Here is a 25,386-nt window from a genome sequence, read left to right as displayed (position 1 = left end):
ATAAGCTGCCTCTGGATCGCTATCAGCATGAATGATAACCACATCGTTCATTATACACTACCTGTAACTGTATTTCACCAACACTAAAAATATCCTATAGGAAGCAAACTATGCTTTAGCCTGTAATATGCGTTTTCAATAATAACATCTGTACACCTTATTTTGTATGTGAGACTGAGAGAGAATGTGTGTGTGTGTGCCTCTGTGCGTGCGTGCATGTATGTCTGTGTGAAGGGGATTCCTCAGCAGCAGGGCAGCCCCAGCATGTCTCTCTCGCTCAGGCTGTGAAAGACCCCCTCTATCTCTCTCTGCCTCACTACACAGCCGCAGCAGTGAGCAACACCACCTGCCAGGGACCATTCACTAAAGCCTGTGACAGTGGTTAACTGAACAGGACATGTGTAGCCTGAAGTGACTCCGATCGCAGCAAAACTAAAAACATTACGCCTGAATACATCCAGGAAGTCAGAAGCATACTGTTCTACACCCTCAAGGAGCTGCCAGGGACCCAGAAGCTGTGAACGAATGTGTGTGCTGTTTGTGTGTGTGTGTGTTTGTGGAACTGAATGCACATACATGTTACAGAAGCAACATGGTGTGCGTCTATCATGGAACTGTCATCAGAATAGCGTACTACTACTACTGCTAGTACTACCACTACTACTATCACTACTAGTACTACTACAACTACTATACTTTACTAACACAACAGAAAAATAAGGCTTCTCATTATTTGATTAAACCTACTGTAGTGTTTCTTTTTATGAAAAATAATGACACCCAAACTGTTTGTGGTCCAACTACAGTCACTTATGGATGTTTCTGCAGTATTTACCAAGATGTTCTAATAAACCTAAACCTAGGCCTATGCGAAATCCACATATATTGTAACCAAGGCTGGCATAGGCTATTATATTGTGTGTACAGATCTTGACAGGCAGGATAGAACATTGCAGAGCTGTCCTCTGAAACATGTACTCATTCTCATCATTCCCTCCACTGTATGTGCAAGCGTCAGGCAAAGGACAACCCCTTTCCTCTTGACAACATTGGAGGTTTACATTTCAACGCCGCTTATTGGCTACATTCTACGAGCCATACCATTCCACTCGAAAAGAGGGTTTCGGGAAACTATGCGATTGCGACACATTCCATTCTTTACAAAATGCGTGAAAAATATTGTAATCAAAGCATACTATATTTACAGTATCACATTTTCTCACTATTAACAGCAGACATTTGACTACAATTTGGATTGAAACACGGTCTACTTACTACTCTCTCACCTGCCGTCCCTGGCTCGAGGTACTGCTCAAAATGTCTGTCGAGAAACAGTTAGGAAGATCCGCCGTTCTGCAAGAATTGAATATGTCGCAATTTACAAATTAACGAAGAAGCCTCCAAAACAACTGGGGATACAGGTGAGATGTCTTAAAATACCTCGACAATTTCGTCAAAGCCTAACCCAATGGGCTTGCTGTATTGTATTACGGAGGTCATTTCAGCCAATAGGAATGTAACGATAGAGAGCGATAGCAGGCTTAGGCCTTTCCATAACATTGTAAATCAGGAAATCATAAATAACCAGTGTACTATCCGTTTATTTAGGTGTGCGAAATATCTGCGAATGTGTGCTTTCCACTCCTTTGCAAACACGACAGCCGTGTATTTACAGTCATATCAGCACACGTCATATAGGTCAGTCGTCCATGGCACTTTCAGGATCAGACAAGATCAGAAAACAGATTAGCTTTATGCCTTTCGTAGTTGCAATTGGAAAATCTATATGATACCAATCATGTATCTGGGTAGTTTTATGCACTGTATACTGATACTACATTTACCCGTGCAGGTGCCATAGCGGCTACAGGTGCCATAAATATCCAATTGTATTGGTCGCATACATATGGTTAGCAGATGTTATTGCGAGTGTAGCGAAATGCTTATTTGCACTGATGGTTGCCTGGCCTATATAGACAAATCCCCCATGCAATTGTTTCATTGGGCCGATTGAATTATTTCTAGTAAAAGAAAACACAGTAGAAACGTTCACTAAGTTGTTTTGTAAAAGAGAATTGGAAGCCCACCTGTAGCAAGGCTTTTCTCACGGGATGATTTCACTTCCACTCATGTGCAATTAGCTTGGGGAAGAGGTTACTTCTCTGAAGTACTTTGAAGGTACTGCCATTTGTTAGCGCAATGTTAACTTATTATGATGCATGTTATTGTTAAACATGCCCCCCTTAAAACATTGCATGTCCTGTTTCATGATGACAGAGGAAAAGAACAGCATGCAGTCAGATGAATGGCAGTAAGGCCTAAATGTCAGGAGCAACACTGAATATGCACTGTCAGTGTTTCTGAGGACACACCAAGGGAGGGCTACGGTGTGATTCACCGAGGTGGCTTTATGATGGCAGGGGGGAACTTTCCACTAATGGGAAAGACATCTCAAATCTTAGCCCTGGACAGAGTGATGAAAATGTCTCCTTACATGTTTGTGTTGTGTTCCAGGGTGATTTCCTTACCAAATCTATGGTGTTTGTTTTTCTTTCCCTCAAGCAGCATGTGGACAAATATACCTACTTCTACCTCTATCAAATGGACCACAGTCCTACGAATAGCTTGCCTGACAACTCAAACTGAATTCTTCTGCTGCTCTATCATTCACTAGCTAGCATACTTCAGTCTGAGACTGCCATAATTGAAGTCGTTTGTGGTCACATCAAAACGAGGGGTGTTGTACAAAACAAAGCGGTTGGATAACAAAGCGGTTGGATAATCTAACCAATCAGAATATCAAAGCCAATGACACATTTTTAAACGCCGCTTTACCCACGTGTGTTCTGGCTCTGGCCCAACCCATCGGTTTCTGCGACTAATCAGACAGTCTACAATGGGATGTCGTCGGGGTTGTAATCAGATCCAGACTACGGAGAAGAAACTAACATCCGTGGGCGTGGCATAGCGTTTGGGTAGCCAGGCAAACGAATAGCATGCAATGCTAATGATAAAGTCTTTTTAATTATGCCTAATGCATTTCTTTCCTGTAACACTGAAAATATATTCCCTCAGTTTTTAGTAATAAGGTCAGATACAGTACAGTGTTATCCAGTGGAAATGTGGGACTGATCTAGTGTAAACACACTGTTTGAAAGATGTGGGACGTTTACTTTGGCATGTTAGGCGCTACAGTGTGGTTTCACATGTGGTGAGGGGGAGAGAAGGGAAATGGGAAGAGAGAGGTGAGGGAGGGGAGAGAGAGTTAAGGAGGAATGGCTGTTTATTTAACATTTCCGGTCAATCATAACCAAGTCAATATCGCTCGTATGATGTAAGAGAGAATGGAGAGAAATTGCTTTACTGAAATTGAACTAGTGCTCAACTCTACTGTTTGACTCCCAACTATATCACATCCCGAATCTCAAGAAAGAAAGGAGAGGTGTATTCATTCCACCGATTCTGTTGCAAAATGTTTCTTAAACGGAACGAAACCAGGTGTTTGGACTAATGAGTACAACCCTGAACTAGAGCTAAACTCTACTCATCTTAAATGCAGTCAGTACATTTTAAATGAAAGAACAAGAAAGTATGTTAGACCCGTGCCAAGTCTGGAGAATAGTTAGTTCTAGAGTTTGTTCTGGAGAATAGTTAGGTTGTACAGGAAGAGTATCATTTCATGGTATGAACTGAGAGATGCTATGCAAGGTGAGACTACATGCCAAAATATACACAGTACATTCTGTATTTTGTGTGTAATGCATTCTCAATGATATGGTCATTGATGGTGTAATCTTGCTGTCAAAATGGTTATGCCCCAGTATGATTCTTAGCTAAATTTACACAATGAAAAATATTAGTATTACCATTTTGCTAACTTTTGATAGCCTATGTAATGAATCACTAGGTGTGGCTGGTTGGATGGCAATGATGAGGAACAGTGAGAGATTCAATACACAGAGGCACGTCTTAAACCAGGCAAGGCTGGCATATCCGTGGGGCGTGGGGCGACGCACAATTGGCATAGCGTCGTCCGGGTTAGGGAGGGTTTGGCCGGTAGGGATATCCTTGTCTCAGTATGTAAAATGTAATGAAATGTAAAAATGTAATAAAATGTATGCACTCTACTGTAAGTCGCTCTGGATAAGAGCGTCTGCTAAATGACTAAAATGTAAATGTAATGCATATTTATTCAAATAAAAGGGTTCACAAAAAGGGCGATCAACACAGAGGCTGCATTTAATTTAGTCTGGAACTTAATTTAGAAGATGGAGGGGATGGCTAACTTTTTACGGGCTCCTAATCAACTGTGTTATTTTGTTAGTTTTTTTCGCATTTTTTGTAACTCAATTTTTTATATAATATTGCTGCTACTGTCTCTTATGACCAAAAAGAGCTTCTGGACATCAGAACAACTCAAACTGGACAAATATTTTTTCTTTAATGAGTCCGACGCGAAGGATATACTGCTTTGTCGAGACAAGGCCCAAATCCCCATCATCCGCGTGAAGAAAATAAAAAGTGGGAGGAGGGCGGGATGCCTTGTAAGATTTTGCCGACGACTAGGTAAACCACCACTACCCTCCGTATTATTGGCCAATGTGTAATCATTGGAAAACAAACTGGACGATCTACGATTAAGACTATCCTACCAACGGGACATAAAAAAACGTTAATATCTTATCTTTCACCGAGACGTGGCTGAACGACGACACCGATAATATAGAGCTGGTTGGCTTCTCTGTGCATCGGCAGGACAGAGCAGCTACGTCTGGTAAGACGAGGGGCGGGAGTGTCTATTTGTCAATAACTGCTGGTGCGCAATGTCTGATATTAAAGAAGTCTCAATGTATTGCTCGCCTGAGGTAGAATACCTCATGATAAGCTGTAGACCACACTATCTACCAAGAGTTTTCATCTATATTATTAGTAGCCATCTATTTACCACCACAAACCGATGCTGGCACTAAGACCGCACTCAGAGCTGTATAAGGCCATAAGCAAACAAGAAAATGCTCATCCAGAAGCTGCGCTCCTAGTAACTGGGGACTTTAACTTCTTATGGCTGCAGGGGCAGTATTGAGTAGCTTGGATGAAAGGTGCACAGAGGTGCCCAGAGTAAACGGCCTGCTCCTCAGTCATAGTTGCTAATATTTGCATATTATTATTAGTATTGGATAGAAAAAACTGTTTGAATTATGTCTGTGAGTATAACAGAACTCATATGGCAGGCAAAAACCTGAGAAGTTCCACTTCCTGTTTGGATTTTTCTGGGGGTGGCAGATTTTCAACCAAGCTCTCATTGAAATTACAGCGAGATATGGATGAGTTTTCACTTCCTACGGCTTCCACTAGATGTCAACAGTCAATAGAACTTTGCCTGATGACTCTAATGTGAAGGGGGGCCGAAGGAGACAGGAATTAGTCACCACTGCCACGAGCTGACCATGCTTTCACCATGCGCGTTCACATGAGGAGGACCTCCGTTCCACCGCTCATCTGAAGTCAATCTAATTCTCCGGTTGGAACGTTATTCAAGATGTATGTTAACAACATTCTAAAGATTGATTCAGTACATTGTTTGACATGTTTCTACTGACTGTTACGGAACTTTTGGACATTTCGTCACGTTATAGTGGACGCGCTTTGTGACTTTGGAATGGTTTACCAAACGCGCTAACCAAAGTAGCTAATTGGACATAAATAACGGACATTATCGAACAAATCAAGCATTTATTGTGGACCTGGGATTCCTAGGACTGCATTCTGATGAAATTCATCAAAGGTAAGGAAACATTTATCATGTATTTTCTGGTTTCTGTTGACTCCATAATGGCGGCTAATTTTATTATATTTCTGAGCTCCGTCTCAGATTATTGCATGATTTGCTTTTTCCGTAAAGTTTTTTTGAAATCTGACACAGCGGTTGCATTAAGGAGAGGTATATCTATAATTCCATGTGTATAACTTGTATTATCATCTACATTTATGATGAGTATTTCTGTTGAAACGATGTGGCTATGCACTATCACTTGATGTTTTTGGAACTAGTGAATGTAACGCGCCAATGTAAACTCTGATTTTTTGATATAAATATGAACTTTATCAAACAAAACATGCATGTATTGTGTAACATGAAGTCCTATGAGTGTCATCTGATGAAGATAATCAAAGGTTAGTGATTAATTTTATCTCTTTCTGCTTTTTGTGACTGCTATCTTTTGCTGGAAAAATGGCTGTGCTTATTGTGGTTTGGTGGTGACCTAACATAATCGTTTGTAGTGCTTTCGCAGAAAAGCATATTTGAAGTCGGACACTTTGGTGGGATTAACAACAAGATTACCTTTAAAATGATATAAGACACATGTATGTTTGAGGAATTTTAATTATGAGATGTCTGTTGTTTGAATTTGGCGCCCTGCACTTTCACTGGCTGTTGTCATATCGATCCCGGTAGCGGGATGCAGCCATATGAAGTTAATGCAGGCAAACTTAAATCCGTTTAACCTAATTTCTACCAGCATGTCACATATGCAACCAGAGGAAAAAAACTCTGGATTTCACCTTTGAATTGTCTTACTGAAATGTTCTTACTCTTTCAAATGACTGCTTGACTTGTTGACTGCTTGATCCACACTAGAGGTCGACCGATTATGATTTTTCAATACCGATTATTGGAGGACCAAAAAAGCCGATACCGATTAATCGTCCGGTTTAAAAAAATATATATTAAAAAAATAAAAAATAAAAATAATAATAAAAATAAAATAAAAAACATGTATTTGTAATAATGACAATTACAACAATACTGAATGAACACTTATTTTAACTTAATACACCAATAAAATCAATTTAGCCTCAAATAAATAATGAAACATGTTCAATTTGGTTTAAATAATGCAAAAACAAAGTGTTGGAGAAGAAAGTAAAAGTGCAATATGTGCCATGTAAAAAAAGCTAACGTTTAAGTTCCTTGCTCAGAACATGAGAACATATGAAAGCTGGTGGTTCCTTTTTAACAGGAGTCTTCAATATTCCCAGGTAAGAAGTTGTAGTTATTATAGGAATTATAGGACAATTTCTCTCTATACGATTTGTATTTCATATACCTTTGACTATTGGATGTTCTTATAGGCACTTTAGTATTGCCAGTGTAACAGAATAGCTTCCGTCCCTCTCCTCGCCCCTACCTGGGCTCGAACCAGGAACACATCGACAACAGCCACCCTCGAAGCAGCGTTACCCTTCGCTCCACAAAAGCCGCGGCCCTTGCAGAGCAAGGGGAACAACCACTCCAAGTCTCAGAGTGAGTGACGTTTGAAACGCTATTAGCGCGCACCCCGCTAACTAGCTAGCCATTTCACATCGGTTACACCAGACTAATCTCGGGAGTTGATAGGCTTGAAGTCATAAACAGCTCAATGCTTGAAGCACAGCGACGAGCTGCTGGCAAAACGCACGAAAGTGCTGTTTGAATGAATGCTTACGAGCCTGCTGGTGCCTACCATCGCTCAGTCAGACTGCTCTATCAAATCATAGACTTAGTTATAACATAATAACACACAGAAATAGAAGCCGTAGGTCATTAATATGGTCGAATCCGGAAACTATCATCTCGAAAACACGACGTTTATTCTTTCAGTGAAATACGGAACCGTTCCGTATTTTATCTAACGGGTGGCATCCATAAATCTAAATATTCCTGTTACATTGCACAACCTTCAATGTTATGTCATAATTACGTAAAATTCTGGCAAATTAGGCAGCCCAAACTGTTGCATATACCCTGACTCTGCATGTAATGAACGCAAGAGAAGTGACACCATTTCACCTGGTTAATATTGCCTGCTAACCTGGATTTCTTTTAGCAAAATATGCAGGTTTAAAAATATATACTTCTGTGTATTGATTTTAAGAAAGGCAATTGATGTTTATGGTTAGGTACAGTCGTGCAACGATTGTGCTTTTTTCGCAAATGCGCTTTTGTTAAATCATCCCCCGTTTGGCGAAGTTGCCTGTCTTTGTTAGGAAGAAATAGTCTTCACAGAGTTCGCAACGAGCCAGGTTAGCAGGCAATATTAACTAAATATGCAGGTTTAAAAATATATACTTGTGTATTGATTTTAAGAAAGGCATTGATGTTTATGGTTAGGTACACATTGGAGCAAGACAGTCCTTTTTCGCGAATACGCACCGCATCGATTATATGCAACGCAGGACACGCTAGATAAACTAGTAATATCATCAACCATGTGTAGTTAACTAGTGATTATGATTGATTGATTGTTTTTTATAAGTTTAATGCTAGCTAGCAACTTACCTTGGCTTCTTACTGCATTCGCGTAACAGGCAGTCTCCTCGTGGAGTGCAATGTAATCAGATGGTTAGAGCTTTGGACTAGTTAACTGTAAGGTTGCAAGATTAAATCCCCGAGCTGACAAGTAAAAATCTGTCATTCTGCCCCTGAACAAGGCAGTTAACCCACCGTTCCTTGGCCGTCATTGAAAATAAGAATGTGTTCTTAACTGACTTGCCTAGTTAAATAAAGGATAAATAAAGGTGTAAGTAAAATAATAATAATAATAAATCGGTGTCTAGAAATACCGATTTCCGATTGTTACGAAAACTTGAAATCGGCCCTAATTAACCGGCCATTCCGATTAATCGGTCGACCTCTAATCCACACGGCAGACATTGTGGGCTAGGTTAGGAATGCTGTGTTGCACGTGTAGTGCAAAATTTTACGTGGCGTCATTATGTCATGTACCTACGTTATATAGGTATGCACGTCAGCTTTGACCTCAATTTTGCACATCTGCGTTAAACTAGACATCGGGTCGATGTCTGTTGGCATTTGAAGAGGGCGACTGTCCAGTGTTTGTGTTATTTTGCCCGGCTTAATCTTTTCTTTTTATTGGCCAGTCTGAGAGAGAGAACTCTGCCTAGAAGGCCATCATCCCGGAGTCGCCTCGTCACTGTTGACGTTGAGACTGGTGTTTTGCGGGTACTATTTAATGAAGCTGCCAGATGAGGACTTGTGAAGCGTCGGTTTCTCAAACTAGACACTAATGTACTTGTCCTCTTCCTTAGTTGTGCACCGGGGCCTCCCACTCCTCTCTCTATTCTGGTTAGAGCCAGTTTGCGCTGTTCTGTGAAGGGAATAGTGCACAGCATTCTCACATGGAATAGCCTTTATTTCTCAGAACAAGAATAGACTGTCAAATTGTTTTGTTTCTAGCCATTTTGAGCCTGTAATCGAACCCACAAATGCTCCAGATACTCAATTAGTCTAAAGAAGTTTGTAAGTAAGCATTTCACAGTAAGGTCTACACCTGTTTATTCTGCGCATGACAAATAAAATTTGACTTGATTTAAATAGCTGGCCTGCTATCCAGTTTACCAGCCGATTGTCCTTTCCTGCAGCCTAGCTCGCTGCAGCCTAATCTGCTGGTTATGGGGTGTGGATGTAGCTCCAAACAGTGGCATTCCCTCGCCAAACCTACTTCTGAATTTTTCTGCACAATGAGTTATTGAATGTAAAAGCTTTATTTCTCTCACTTTTTATCAGCTTGAATGGTGAAAACATCTGTAAAAGAAGTTTACCAACCTGACCTCAATTTAGCCTATAGATTATCCTGAAAGGTATTTCATGAAATATCAAGCGATTCTACCTTACACGGAACCCAAACCGGCTGCGCGCGTGAACCATCGTGCATACATTTATTTTGTCTCCCCACACCAAACGCCATCACGACACGCAGGTTAAAATATCACAACAAACTCTGAACCAATTACATTAATTTTGTGACAGGTCGAAAAGCATTAAACATTTATAGCAATTTAGCAAGCTAGCTTGCACTTGCTAGCTAATTTGTCCTATTTAGCTAGCTTGCTGTTGCTAGCTAATTTGTCCTGGGATATAAACATTGAATTGTTATTTTACCCGAAATGCACAAGGTCCTCTACTCCGACAATTAATCCACACATAAAACGGTCAACCGATTCGTTTCTTGTCATCTCTCTTTCTTCCTATTGGGCAATGAATGGAGGAATGTATAATGCCTCACACAGCTGACTCTAGACCAATCGCGTTCACGTTGTCATGGTGCGTCATGCGGTTGCTAAGCTAATTGTCACGCAATCTCTTCTCCAAAGTAAGGGTATTAGTCGAGAAATTTGCCTATTTTCCTCAAGTACATGTCACGATTACAAAGCTATATGATATTACAGTGAACAAGTTAACTATTTCTACTAGTTCTTGTAAACTAAATTCATGCTAATGTTGGGTTTTTGAGCTAGCGCTCAATTGACTCCCAAATCAAATTTTATTGGTCACATACACGTGTTTAGCAGATGTTATTGCGCTACAGTCAATTATGATTGCGTGTCTACTTATATTAATAATGATATAGTTAATATACGCCTACTGTATGATAGCTATCAAATTAATTTGCTAACTAACGTTAGCCTGCCTAGCTGGAACTTCTGAAGAAGGAAAATGTTCTACAATTTCCAAAAGCTAACCAAACAAAAACATCATTACTTCTACGAGACGTGTTTGTGCCGTCATGTGCATTAGTATCAACATTTTTTACCTTTTTACATTAGTTTTTACTTACTTACTATGCTGACTTATCCATATTGACATTGAGGTTTTAAGTTTCGGCAGACTTTTCTTAGCGGATGTACAATCATTGCGAATTGAATTATGGGGCGTTTCAGTTCCCGAAGTGAACATAATTGTACACTCGCAAACTCGATCAAAAACGTGGGCTTATGTTGCGAACTTCCCTTGTTTGGCTAATCGTTTGGACCGACATCCAAGATGGTGACGGGGATTCCCCCAAGGGCACAAGGTGAGGGTAAGTGGACAAAGGTGTGTCTTTTTTAAGTGTTTGAAACGCAGCCTATGTATATAGGGCAGCAGCCTCTAATGTGCTAGTGATGGTTATTTAACAGTCCTGGAGGGCGTGTAGTTTGCCCCCGGTGATGCATTGGGGAGACCGCACCACCCTCTGGAGAGTCTTGCGGTTGCGGGCGGTGCAGTTGCCGTACCAGCCGGTGATACAGCCCGACAGGATGCTCTCAATTGTGCATCTGTAAAAGTTAGGTGCCAAGCCAAATTTTCTGCCTCCTGAGGTTGAAAAGAGCTGTCTCGTCATTGTTGGTAATCAAGCCTTCTACTGCTGTGTTGTCTGCAAACTTGATGATTCAGTTGGAGGCGTGCGTGGCCAAGCAGTCATGGGTGAACAGGGAGTACAGAAGGGGGTTGAGCACACATCCTTGTGGGGCCCCAGTGTTGAGGATCAGCGAAGTGGAGGTGTTGTTTCCTACCTTCATCACCTGGGGGCGGCCCGTCAGGAAGGCCAGGACTCAGTTGCACAGGGCGGGATTTAGACCCAGGGCCTCGAGCTTATTGATGAGATTGGAGGGTACTATGGTGTTGAATGCTGAGCTATAGTCAATGAACAGGAATTCTTAAATGGGTATTCTTCTTGACCAAATGGGATAGGGCAGTGTGATGGCAATTGCATCGTCTGTGGATCTATTGGTGCGGTTTGCAAATTGAAGTGGGTCTAGGGTGACAGGTAAGGTGGAGGTGACATAATCCTTGACTAGTCTCTCAAAGCACTTCATGATGACAGAAGTGAGTGCTACGGTGCAATAGTCATTTTGTTCAGTTACCTTTGCTTTCTTGGATACAGGAACAATGGTGGCCATCTTGAATCATGTGGGGACAGCAGACTGGGATAGGGAGAGATTGAATATGTCCGTAAACACACCAGCCAGCTGGTCTGCGCATACTCTGAATACGCAGCTAGGGATGCCGCCTGGGCCAGCAGCCTTGCGAAGGATAGCACGCTTAAATGTCTTGGTCACGGAGAAGGAGAGCCCACAATACTTGGTAGGGGGCCGTGTTGGTGGCGCTGTGTTATCCTCAAAGCGGTGAAGAAGGTGTTTAGCTTGTCCGGAAGCAAGACGTCGGTGTCCACGACGTGGCTGGTTTTCCTTTTGAAGTCCGTGATTGTCTGTAGACCCTGCCACATTAGTCTCGTGTCTGAGCCGTTGAATTGCGACTCCACTTTGTCTCTATACTGACATTTTGCCTGTTTGATTGCCTCGCGGAGGGAATAACTACACTGTTTGTATTCTGCCATATTCCCAGTCACCTTGCCGTGGTTAAATGCGGTGGTTCGCGCTTTCAGTTATGCGCACATGCTGCCATCTATCCACGGTTTCTGGTTATGGTAGGTTTTAATAGTCACAGTGGTTACAACATCTCCTATACACTTCCTGATAACCTCAGTCACTGTATCAATATATTTGTCAATGTTATTATCGGAGGCTAACCAGAACATATTCCAGTCTGCGTGATCAAAACAATCTTGAAGCGTGGATTCCGATTGGTCAGAACAGCGTTGAATAGTCCTTAGCACGGGTACTTCCTGTTTTTGAGTTTCTGCCTATAGGAAGGGGGAGCACAATGGAGTCATGGTCAAATTTGCCGAAAGAAGGGCGGGGGAGCGTCTTGTAGGCATCCTGGAAGTTGGAGTTTCAGTGGTTGAGTGTTTTAGCAGTGTGAGTACTACAGTCAATGTGTTAGTTCTTTGGCAGCCTTTTTCTCAAATTTGCTTTGTTTAAATCCCCTACTACAATAAATGCGGCCTCAGGATATGTGGTTTCCAGTTTGCATAAAGTCCAGTGGAGTACTTTAAGGGCCGTCGTGGTATCGGCTTGAGGGGGGATATATACGGCTGTGACTATAACCGAAGATAATTCTCTTGGGAGACGATACGGTCGGCATTTGATTGTGAGGTATTCTAGGTCGGGTGAACAAAGTGACTTGAGTTCCTGTATGTTATCACAATCACACCATGAGTCGTCAATCATGAAACATACACCCCTGTCCTTCTTCCCGGAGAGATATTTATTCCTGTCTGCGCGATGTACTGAGATTCCTGCTGGCTTTACTGACTCCGACAGAGTACCCCGAGAGAGCCATGTTTTCGATAAACAGAGTATGTTACAATCCCTGATGTCTCTCTGGAAAGAAATCCTCACCCTGAGCTCATCAACTATTATCCAGAGACTGAACATTAGCGAGTAATATACTCGGAAGCGGTGGGTGGTGTGCGTGCCTCCTAAGTCGGACTAGAAGACCACTCTGAGTACCTCCCCTTCGCCGGCGGTGTTTTGGGTCAGCCTCTGGAATCAGTTTAATTGCCCTGGGGGGCTGCGAACAAAAGATCAGATTTGGGAAAGTTGTATTCCTGGTTGTAATGCTGGTAGTGCTGGTGAGTTACGGCCGATCTGATATCCAATAGTTCTTTCTGGCTGTATGTAATAACACATTTCCTATGCTAATAATGTAAGAAATAATACATTAAAGAAATGAAATACGGCAAAATTTCCTAGAAGCACGGCAGCCCTTTCTGTCGGTGCCATCTTCTCAATCGCACGGAATGTACCGCACGGTCCATTGACGACGCATGGGAAACTTACTCAATGGGCGTTAATACAATTCCAATGGAGTTTCCCAGCCATCCTCAAAAGTTCTCTGAACAAACTCTCATTGCATGATTGCCATAAAGTATTTATATGACCTTTTAACTGTTGTAAAGCACTGTAGTGAATCTACTCAATACAAAGTGATGACATTATGAACTGCATGTCACAGGATTTCACTGTGTTGTTTTATCTTGTGACAAGTGCAGTTTCAGATTCACTTGAGATTAAATGTAATACTTTCTTGTTTATCAGTGTGCTTGTGGTGCACAAACACTTCTGCATTCTTATACACTGCCATCGATACAACATAAAAATGTGTCTATCTAAGAAGGTAAACTGAAGTGTTTATTTACTTTTGTATTTATAGAGGATTGCTTTTTGGTGGTTATCATGTAAAGCTGATTAAATCCCATATCGGTCGGGCTCTAGTCTAGATTCAAGGTGACATTACTCCATATAGGCTAGTGGAGAGACACACATTACTAGCCTACACGTGCCGGGCTTTCCCCCTCTAAATCCTCTAAGTTGTATTTATTCATATTTTTCAAATCTATGCCTGTTAAGTCACTCAATTGCGCAAGCATTGGAGAAAATGTAGACCTAGCTCGTTTCATGTGGGCTTTTTGGGTTGAAATATGTCTGTGCCATGGCATGTGGTGAGGTTGAAATCCAAGCCCACTCCCTGTCATCTTTCTGAGTAACTCCCCAGCCCAGCAGTGGGTGTGGCATGTGCGTGTGCTCAGAGGCGGAGGGGGAAGTTTAGTTTACTTTTATCCTCTTGTCTCCAGGCCTCCTCCCAAACCTCTCTCGGTCTCTCTCTCCCTCTCTCTCCCTCCATCTTCCTGCTATGATTTAGGCATCAGCATGGCTCACTCCTCTCCCTCCCTTCCTCCCTCCGGCTGGATCAGGTTACCCTGCCATTACTCAGACGTTCCCCAGCGCGGGTGCTCTGTGTCAGGGGCGGGCAGCCTACCCTGCCGCAGTGCCTCACCGGCCCAGTCCCAGACCAGGCCAACTGCCTGGCGCTCAGAGCAGACCACAGACGCCCCTGGTCAGTGGATCTGCTCCAGCTATGGCACTGGCTCAGAGGAAAATGACACAATCGGGTGAATGGCAGCTCAGCTGGCTCTCTTTAAACCCTACAGCAGCATTTCATCCTCTATTACAGAATGGGATGTGGACCTAGGAGCTAGCTAGGCTCTTTCTTATTTTAAATATACTTTTTGTGCTTGAATAGAATTTTAGGTACTTTGTTAAAACTCTTGAAAATGTATTTTCTTATTTTGCAAGATGTTTTGCTGCTCAAGTAGGCAAGGCAACCCAAAATCTTTGCCTCGCTATACTATTTGAATGAAATGCTGTACATGGAGGACCGCACAATGAGCCCTGCTTGCAATGCATCACCAGTCAGACAGAGATTTGTGGGCCTCATCGTTTTATGGTTGTATAATGTCGTGTCCCTTGATGAGTAAAATGTCTTGTTAAACCCTACACCACCTTACTTCCATAAAAGTGAGTGATGTAGGCCATAGGTATGGGCCTTCTTGCCACTCTGTTAAGGATGGCCCTGCTGTAGTAATGTAGTGCTGCTTCTAAGGGGATGTGGGATGGGATGTGAGTGGCCAGTCGGTCCGTATAGAGGCTACTTGGTCAAGGATGACGCTGCAGTATTTTCACTGTCTGATCTTTATCGACTGATAAAAGGAAGCTGAGTGAAACTCTAAATCTCAGAGGAGCTGGTTGTGAGATACTGTGTGTGTGTGAGATCTCTGCTGTGTGTATATGTGTGTGTTAGGCTTAGGCTGTATACTGGGGTATTTTGAAATAACCACCGTATGATTTTCGAGCTAAATATCTTAACTTAGCTGGCAAACTTAAAGTTAACTATATACACTGAACAAAAATATAAACGCAACATCCAACAATTTCAAAGATTTTACTGAGTTACAGTTCATAAAAGGAAATCAGTCAATTGAAATAAATAAATAAATTAGCCCTAATCCAGTGTTTCCCAACTGGTGGTGTCTTTATTTGGCCCCCCAAGATTTCTTATATCTATTTTTATTGTTGAGCATAAGACTGTAAAAACACCGGGAATTCAGCTCCAAGTGATTTTTAATTTAAGAAATCTGTTCCCAACTATTCCCACGCCAATAGAGACGTGATCATATACAAATGTAAGAAAGCTTTGAAATGATTGTTTTAGTCAAACATTCTTGTGGTAAATTTGCAGTCTACAAATTATTTGTGAAAATGTTCCGGCCCCTCGACCATCAGCTCCACCAAAAATCGTCCAGCCGCTAAATCTATTTGATGATCCCTGCCTAGTCTATTGATTTCACATGATGGGAATACAGATGTGCATCTGTTGGTCACAAATACCGTTAAAAAAAGGTAGGGGCATGGATCAGAAAACCGGTCAGTATCTGGTGTGACCACCGTTTGCCTCTTGCAGCGCGACACATCTCCTTCGCATAACGTGGATCTGGCTGTTGACTGTGGAATGTTGTCCCACTCCTCTTCAATGGCTGTGCGAAGTTGCTGGATATTGGCAGGAACTCGAACACACTGTCATACTCGTCGATACAGAACATCTCAAACATGCTCAATGTGTGACATGTCTGAGTATGTAGGCCATGGAAGAACTGGGACATTTTCAGCTTCCAGGAATTCTGTACAGATCCTTGCGACATGGGGCTGTGCATTATCATGCTGTAACAGGATATGATGGTGGGAGATGAATGGCACGACAATGGTCCTCAGGATCTCGTCACGGTGTATCTGTGCATTCAAATTGCCGTCGATAAAATGTAATTATGTTCATTGTCCGTAGCTTATGCCTGCCCATTCCATCACTCCACCTCCACATCGGTTCACAACATTGACATCAGCAAACCGCTCACCCCGGATTCATTAGTGAAGACTTCAGCACACTTCTCCAGCTTGCCAGTGGCCATCGAAGGTGAGCATTTGCCCACTGAAGTCGGTTACAATGCCAAATTGCAGTCAGGTCAAGACCCTGGTGAGGACGACGAGTGTGCAGATGAGCTTCCCTGAGACTGTTTCTGACAGTTTGCAGAAAATCAGCTGTCCGGGTTGGCTGGTCTCTGGCGACAGCTCTGATGAACATTCCTGCAGTCAGCATGCCAATTGCACGCTTCCTCAACTTGAGACATCTGTGGCATTGTGCTGTGTGACAAAACTGCACATTTTAGTGGCCTTTTATTGTCCCCAGCACAAGGTGATCATGCTGTGTAATCAGCTTATTGATATGCCACATCTGTCAGGTCAATGGATTATCTTGGCAATGGAGAAATGCTCACTAACAGGGATGTAAACACATTTTTGCGCAAAATAAGCTTTTTGTGCATATGTAACATTTCTGGGATTTTTTATTTCAGCTCATGGGACCAACACTTTACATGTTTATATTTTTGTTCAGTGTAAGATGTACCAAATTTAAATTTGCTCCAGCTATGTATTTGGTTTTCTAACTTTCTAGCTAAGTGTCTAGCTTGCAAGTTCAAGCTTCTTGCTTACAACTGAGACAATCAATCCCTTCCTGGATCTGGATCAAGATCCCTGCTGTATAATATTTGTTTTATGCAGCAACCTGTGAGTAGCCTTTTGAGATAGTTGTATAACATTTAACTGGGTTTTCTGTCCTTGCAATTCGTTTATGTTCGCTTGCACTTGTTAGCATTTAGCTAGCATCCACTATGGGAATTTGCTTATACTTTGTTAGCAATCTTTATTTATGTTTGAGAAAAAATAGCACCAGCTTGTGTGCGTGCACTGCTGGTAATACCGTATACCCGGTATGGTACAGGAATGTATGAATATCTAGATACCACTCAACCCTAGTGTGTGTGTTACAAAGAACAAGCCTCAGTCTGAGAGATTGAGGTCACTTCCAGGTCTGCCTAGAACTAGGCCATCCATCCTGTGATGCTGGAGGAGCTTCTTCTTTTATTGGCGAAAGGTTCTTTCAGTTCCTCTGCAATAAAAGGCTCTTATCCACCATGCGGGCTCTCCCTTTGAACAACCCAGGCCATCATCTAGGCTACTATGAAAACCTATAAGACCCCTGTTCTCTCTTCTCAGCTGAGCTCCATTCTCTTCTTGGCTTTAGTCCATCATTGACAAATGTCTATGCGTGATGTCAACAGCCATGTTGAGCTAACAGCATCACAAGGTACAGTAGCTGTAGCAGCAGCAGCATAATAATAATAATAATCACTTTCTATAGCACTTTTCAATTCAAGTAACAGTGCTTCACATCAATAATAACTAACAAATAAAGACGGGAGGAAGGAGAATAAAAAAGATAGCTAATTAAAAGCAGCTGTATAAAAGTGTGTCTTCCACATGATAAAAAAAAAAAAAAAGGCACTGAATCAGCAAGCCTGATAGCCTCTGGCAAACCATTCCAAAGTCTAGGGGCCCTAATGGCAAATGACCAGTCTACTTTTATTTTCAACCTAGACTGGTCCGCAGTGCCCTCCCTGCTAGAGGATCTCTGGCTGCGTCCTGGCTCGTGGGGAGATATATAATGATGGGGCCTAGCCTTAAACGTGATTCATACAATTTTAGAATCTATTCACTGAAGTGACTGGTAGTCAGTGTAGAGAAGCTAAAATAGTTGAGATTTTTTGGTGCCTGTCTAAATGCAGTTCAAAATGCTGCAGCTTTAACTGTAGACAATAGAGAGATTTCTGACTAAGACATGCATACAAAGAGTTACATTCATTTAGGCATGAGGAAATAAAAGCCTGTATAACTTTCTCCAGATCAGTGACTGAAATAAGAGGCTTGAATTTAGCTATATTTTTTAGATGATAAAAGCAGGACTGGACAACCTTCTTTACATGCAGCTGGAGGTTTAGGTCAGAGTCAAAGAAGACAGTTTTCTGGCCGTGCTGTTTTATTTTGGTGGACAAATTACCAATATTATTTACAATCTGGATTCTAGCAGGGTGGGGGCCAAATAAAATCACCTCAGATTTCTTATCATTGAGCTGGAGAAAATTGTCAGACATCTAACATTTGATGTCAGCAAGACACTTGTGAAGGGTAGCTAAGCTAGCTTGGTCACGGGGTCTGATTGGTAAATAAAGCTGCGTGTCATCCTCATAGCAGTGAAACTGAATGTTATGATTGCAGATGATGTCACCAAGGGGAAGCATGTACAGCGAAAAAAGGATGGGGCCCAGAATTGACCCCTGAGGGACACCATAGTGATGGGGACAATACTGAACCACCAATGCTCACTGAGAAATGTCTGCCACAAAGATATGACCTGGATCATGACTATAGGAGAATAGCCTTACAGGGGTAATTCAGTATAATTAAGAAGGGAATTCACGTCGTCGGAGGTGAAGAGAGGGCTCAGGGCAGTGATCTGTTCATTCCTCATCTCTCTAGATGTTTTATAGTAATTAGACATCTGTGCTTGGGAATAATTGTCTAGTAGCAGCAAGAGACTGTTCCTGTGCCTGAGGGGTTGTTGTTCTGTCACAGACTAAACAATAGGGCAGCAGACAGGCTGACTGCTTGTTTATTACAGCCTGTTTCATTGCCTTCCACTGACTCTGTCCTCCTTCCCTGTGCAGCCTTTGGTGTGTATGTGTGTGCGTGCGTGTGTGCAGTAGGCTTGGGCAGTATACTGTATACCAGGGCATTTGGAAATAGCCACGGGAAGGTTTTTCAATACCATTGAAACTATTTCTTTGAAGTTTATCAATACATTTTAATATTTGTAGCAATTTAAGTAAATACCCAGTCAACTTTTGCAATGCATTAGGCAATGAAACAGATCGCGTTCTTATTTCTCCTGTCATATTATTTTATATTATGAAGCTTACTTAGTACCCCAGCACAGTTGAAGCCAGTCACGTGTTTGTTTGTAAATGGCACAACAAGAGAAAGCGGGAGCAGGTGTATTGACATGGGACATGCAACTATCGTTTTCCCTCGCAGAAAATACATTAGTGCAACACATTTGACATAAAATAGCTTCATTATCAGATGAAAACAGAAGTGCAACGCTATTTGGCTGGCAGCCACACAAGTAAATGAGCTTACAATGAAAAAGCAAGATCTTTTTTGCAAAAACGATGCATGGCCATCATATTTCTAATGTTTAGGCCTATCATAGAAGGACTATAGCCAGCTACATTTAGTTTTTTAGGTGCCTTTTGGCAAACTCCAAGCGGGCTGTCATGTGCTTTTTACTGAGGAGTGGCTTCCGTCTGGCTACTCTACCATAAAGGCCTGATTTTGGTGGGGTGCTGCAGAGCTGGTTGTCCTTCTGGAAGGTTCTCCCATCTCCACAGAGGAGCTCTGTCAGAATGACCATCGGGTTCTTGGTCACCTGCCTGACCAAGGCCCTTCTCCCCCGATTGCTCAGTTTGGCCGGGCGGCCAGCTTTAGGAAGAGTCTTGGTGGTTCCAAACTTCTTCCATTTAAGAATGATGGAGGCCATTGTGTTCTTGTAGACCTTCAATGCTGCAGAATTTTTTTTGTTCCCTTCCCCAGATCTGTGCCTCTACGGACAATTCCTTCGACCTCATGGTTTGGTTTTTGCTCTGACATGCACTGTCAACTGTGGGACCTTATATAGACAGGTGTGTGCATTTCCAACTTGTGTCCAATCAATAGAATTTACCACAGGTTGAATCAAGTTGTAGAAACATCTCAAGGATGATCAATGGAAACAGGATGCACCTGAGCTCAATTTAGAGTCTCATAGCAAAGTATCTGAATACTTATGTAAATAAGGTGTTAATTATTTTATTTTTAATAAATTATCAAACATTTCTAAAAACCTTTTTTCGCTTTGTCATTATGGGGTATTGTGTGTAGATTGCAGAGTTTTTTTTTTTTTTTTTTTAATCAATTTAGGATAAGGCTGTAACAAAATTTGGAAAAGTCAACGGGTCTGAATACTTTCTGAAGGCACTGTATGTATAATTTTATGAGCTGGATTGCCTGTCTTTGCAATTAATTTATTTTTGTTTGCGCTCGTTCGCATGTTTAGCTAGCAGCAAATTCGCTATTACTTGCGCTAATTTTGTTAGCCCATTGGGTGTCTATTACCAGAATGCTATTTTGAATTTTTAGCGCCCACTTGTGTAGTAAACTGGTAATACCGTAAATCCTGGGGTGAAAGAAAGGTATGAAAATCTTGATTACCGCCCAACCCTAGTGTGCAGCATTATTTGCACTGAGGGGATTTTTTATTGTCTCGTGGAATTGTATATAGGGTTTGGATTATTTAGAACGACCTAGATCCAGGGCTTATTTTTGCCCTGAAGAGGAACCATTAGACAGATCTTAGAATGTTATAGGCAGCAAGGAGATCTTCTGTTTCTCTGATCTCAGCCCATGAAGTCTGATTACAGTGCATCTTTCTGCTGATGTTTTGAAATCAGACCTTTTAATGTCACTATGAATGAAGCAAATAGTTTAAGATGCCTAAACTGCTCCATCTGAACATCTTTTTGATGAATAGTCCCTCTCCTTGTTTGGTAGTAGAGGGAGATTCCACTCCTGGCCTCTTGTGATGTGATCACTCCCTGGTTGCTGGTTTTTATGGATCAGTGGTCACTCTTTCTATGGCCTTTGGTTGCGGTTAAACTCATTCACCCAGCGCTGTGGGGAGAGTGACTGTATAGTCCCTCAGTTTAAGTTGGACATGCTAAGCCTTCTACAGCTCACAGGAGACCTCTAAATTACTGCTTTTCATGACCAAAAAAGTGCTTCGGATGTTTTAGGAGTTTTCGTCTGCTGTTATGTTTTTCCTGTCTCAGAGGCAACAGACCCTTGACATACAAACACTGTAAAGGTATGAGACTAACATTGGCAGCAGAGAAAGGTGCAGCGAGCCGTAGGGTTAATGTTAAACTGCTGTAATACATTATTTGTTAGGTTTTAGAGCAGAGATGGCAAGGTTCAGCATGTACCTGTCAGTACTAAATGATTTCTCATTTCCTGCGGAGGGGGAATGGAGTAATAGCAGGCAGCTGTCTCAGCTGGACCTTACCTTTCCTTCTCCTGCTCTCTCTCTCTCTCTCCCTTTACCTTATTCTCTTGCTCTCATCCTGTCTTTCTCAGTCTTTCCAATATTCTCTAGCCATGACAGTGTTCTCAGACCTTACTGAGATAGGGTTCTATTAAAGACAACATACAGTGCATTCGGAAAGTTTTCCTTTACGTTAAAGCCTTATTCTAAAATTGATTTAATATTTTTTTTCCCCTTATCAATCTGCACACAATACCCCATGATGACAAAGCAAAAACTATTTTTAGGGGATTAAACTGATATCACATTTTAGACCATTTACTCAGTGCTTTGTTGAAGCACCTTTTGGCAGCAGTTACAGCCTTGAGTCTTCTTGGGTATGATGCTACAAGCTTGGCACACCTGTATTTGGGGAGTTTCTCCCATTCTTCTCTGCAGATCTTCTCAAGCTCTGTCAGGTTGAATGGGGAGCGTCACTAAACAGCTATTTTCAGGTCTCTCCAGAGATGTTTTATTGGGTTCAAGTCCGGGCTCTGGCTGGGCCACTCAAGGACATTCAGAGACTTGTCCCAAAGCCACTCCTGCGTTGTCTTGGATGTGTGCTTAAGGTCATTGTCCTGTTGGAAGGTGAACTTTATCCCCAGTCTGAGGTCCTGAGCGCTCTGGAGAAGGTTTTCATCAAGGATCTCTGTACTTTTCTCCGTTTATCTTTCCCTCGATCCTGACTAGTCTCCCTGTCCCTGCTGCTGAAAAACATCCCCCCAGCATGATGCTGCCACCACGATGCTTCACCGTAGGGTTGGTGCCAGGTTTCCTCCAGACGTGACGCTTGGCATTCAGGCCAAACAATGTATTCTCGGTTTCTTCAGACCAGAGAATCTTGTTTCTCATGGTCAGAGTTTTTAGGTGCCTTTTGGCAAACTCCAAGCGGGCTGTCATGTGCCTTTTACTGAGGAGTGGCTTCAGTCTGGCCACTCTACCATAAAGGCCTGATTTGGTGAAGTTCTGCAGAGATGGTTGTCCTTCTGGAAAGTTCCCTCATCTCCACAGAGGAACTCTCGAGCTCTGTCAGTGACCATCGGGTTCTTGATTACCTCCCTGACCATGGCCCGTCTCCCCCGATTGCTCAGTTTGGCCGGACGGACAGCTTTAGGACGGACACCATTAGTCTTGGGGGTTCCAAACTTCTTCCATTTAAGAATGATGGAGGGCACTGTGTTCTTGGGGACCTTCATTGCTGCAGACATTTTTTTGGTACCCTTCCCCAGATCTGTGTCTCGCCACAATCCTGTCTCGGAGCTCTACCAACAATTCCTTCGACCTCATGGTTTGGTTTTTGCTCTGACATGACCTGTCAACTGGATCTTATATAAACAAGTGTGTGCCTTACCAAATCATGTCCAATACATTTCATTTACCACAGGTGGACTCCAATCATGTTGTAGAAACATCTCAAGGATGATAAATGGAAACAGGATGCACATGAGCTCAAGTTTGAGTCTGAGCAAAGGTTCTGAACACTTGTGTAAAAAAAAAAAAAAGTATACATTTGCGAAAATGTCATTGTTTTCGCTTTGTTATTATGGGGTGTTGTGTGTAGATTGATGACATTTTTTATTTGATCAGTTTTATAATAAGGCTGTAACGTAACAAAATGTGAAAAATGGGGCTTTAAGTCTGGAGGCTTCTGAGGGGTTGGTGATGGCCTATCTAGGCTCAACCACGCTCCGGTCCCACCTGGGCTCTTACCATAGAAGGCCACGTGACCAAGTGTGGCAAACCTCTTGGTCAGATCATGTTTGTTCTAATGCTAATGGTGTTCAAGGCTGCTAGCTAGTCAGTGACCAACAGACATGGTGACCTACAGTATATGAGACAGGTAGCCTAACCCAGTTCTAACCTGGGAAAGCTAACCCATACATCCGGTCCATTTGTCCAGTGATTGATAAACCGATTTTGGATTTGCTCAAACGCATATTGCTGTTATGTCTATCCTTATTCTTCCTACGGACACTTTCCTTTTGATTAGCTAAATGCTTAATTGATCCACCAGGGGAAATGCCTTGTGGAGCAGTACATTATGTGAAGGTGAAACCATATTTATTGCAGGCTCTGCTCCAAGCATCCTACAGAAATGATGTTGGCAGCTTCCACAAGCCAGCCCTATTTCATTGGAAAACGATAAACGTAAATCTTGGGAATGTGACCGTCCTATAAGTCTGCAGAAGTGGACAAGGAAAGGCTGATCTGTTCACATTTCCAAGCCACTGGAATTAGATATAGGCTATTATTATAGAGCTTGTATGTGCTGAAGGTGGTCTTTTTCCTCCAAATGTCAGCAAAAAGACACTTGCGAATCAGTGTCACGTGTAATTATGAGAGTGAAGATGTCGGTCTACATTTTCCAAGGCCTGTGATTGTGTAAAAGTGACATGACTCACGGTTTTCCTGAGAATCAATCACAGATAATTAAGAAAGTAATTAAGATTGTAATCTTTACAGAGACGGAGAGCAAAAGCCACAACTTGTCTGTATATTCAAATCGACCTTCAAAATGAAATCCCTCCTCCGTTCATGAAAGGGGTCCGAATTAAACTGTAAGAATCCCATTTTTCTCTTTTTCTACTCTGTCCTTTCCTGTGTCACCCAGGACATCTGTTGACGAGAGCAGGCCAATGTCACGCCGAGTAAAAATCCCCTCTATGTACTCTCTGAGCTACTGTTCATAATTCATTCGCTATACATCTAGTCAACCGAATGTATTTCAATAAATGATTTCACTCCAAGGACACACTTCAATTTATCTCCCATTGTCCCATATGGTCCCTTAAAGCCAAACCATGTTGTTATCTCATCCATTCCTCATGTGGTGAATGGTAGATTAACAAACATATTAAAGGCTTTCCATAGAGCATGTCCACTCTTTGTTTATCACCGCTATGCTATGCCAAAAGAACCTCTCTCTCTTTTTACAAGGGATTCATGGATTTGGTTCCAGTTATTCTTAGAGTGATTTAGTGTAGAACTCAGGCTAGGGATGCAGCTCAAATGGCAGTCTATTCCCTTATATTAGGATGTCCGGGAACAAAATGAAACTTTGGTTCTAGTGTTATACTTTGTATCCCATGTTATATAGAAGCTTTATTTCATGAGGATGGGATTTACCATTGCTGAGATTTTATTTTCAAGTGATCGGAAAAGGTCAAAAAGGTTGCAGACAGGTTAATGTTAATCCCTAGTCAATAATGGCACAAAATCCCATGGATTTTTAAATTCAACACGTTTTGTCCAATATCTCAAGATATGGTGGTCATATTGTTATGACATGTTCAGGGCTGATGTAGAACACAGAGATAATTCAAATAAAAATAAAATGCGATATTATGCAAATTAGGTACATAATATGCAAATTAGGCAGTATGGAATATATTATTACAGTAATTTAAAACCAATAATGGAAGGTAGCATCCCTGTGCCCGTGCCTTCTGCATACACACACACCACATCACACACAGGCTGTGTGTGTCTGTTTGGCTAACACCGGTACACACTTCTCACCAAGTCTGAACTGTAACTAAATGGCTGACCCCATTTAGTCGACTGGTCGGTTGTTTGATTGATAGGCTGGTGGTCGACTGAGATTTCTTTAGTCAAGCAGTAGCAAAAAATACAATAATAATCATGATGTACCAGAGACCTGTCCTGATTCTTGAGGCTGTGGGGATGGCGCAGTCCATCACTCTGACATGTGCTACTGAAATTGTATATGGTTATATTACGTAAGAACAATGGTGCAACACTAATAAAACAATTGTTTTATAACAAACGCGCTTTCTCCAGCATTGGATAGCGGT

General features: G+C 42.0%; 1 protein-coding gene across 1 annotated transcript in view; it reads left to right on the top strand.

The window, feature by feature from the left end:
• The first annotated feature begins 1,296 nt into the window (after nt 1-1,296).
• Nucleotides 1,297-25,386, top strand: part of LOC120051194 (zinc finger protein 438-like) — a 98,831-nt gene continuing 74,741 nt past the window's right edge. Inside the window, exon 1 of the mRNA XM_038997923.1 lies at nt 1,297-1,421. The gene's annotated coding sequence lies outside the window, so the exon portion shown is untranslated. The remainder of the gene's footprint in view (nt 1,422-25,386) is intronic.

This window comes from Salvelinus namaycush, chromosome 7, assembly GCF_016432855.1.
Source record: "Salvelinus namaycush isolate Seneca chromosome 7, SaNama_1.0, whole genome shotgun sequence".
In the NCBI taxonomy this organism is placed as follows: Eukaryota; Metazoa; Chordata; class Actinopteri; order Salmoniformes; family Salmonidae; genus Salvelinus; species Salvelinus namaycush.
Note: the sequence above shows the minus strand (reverse complement) of the source record. Positions and strands in the feature narration are given on the sequence as shown.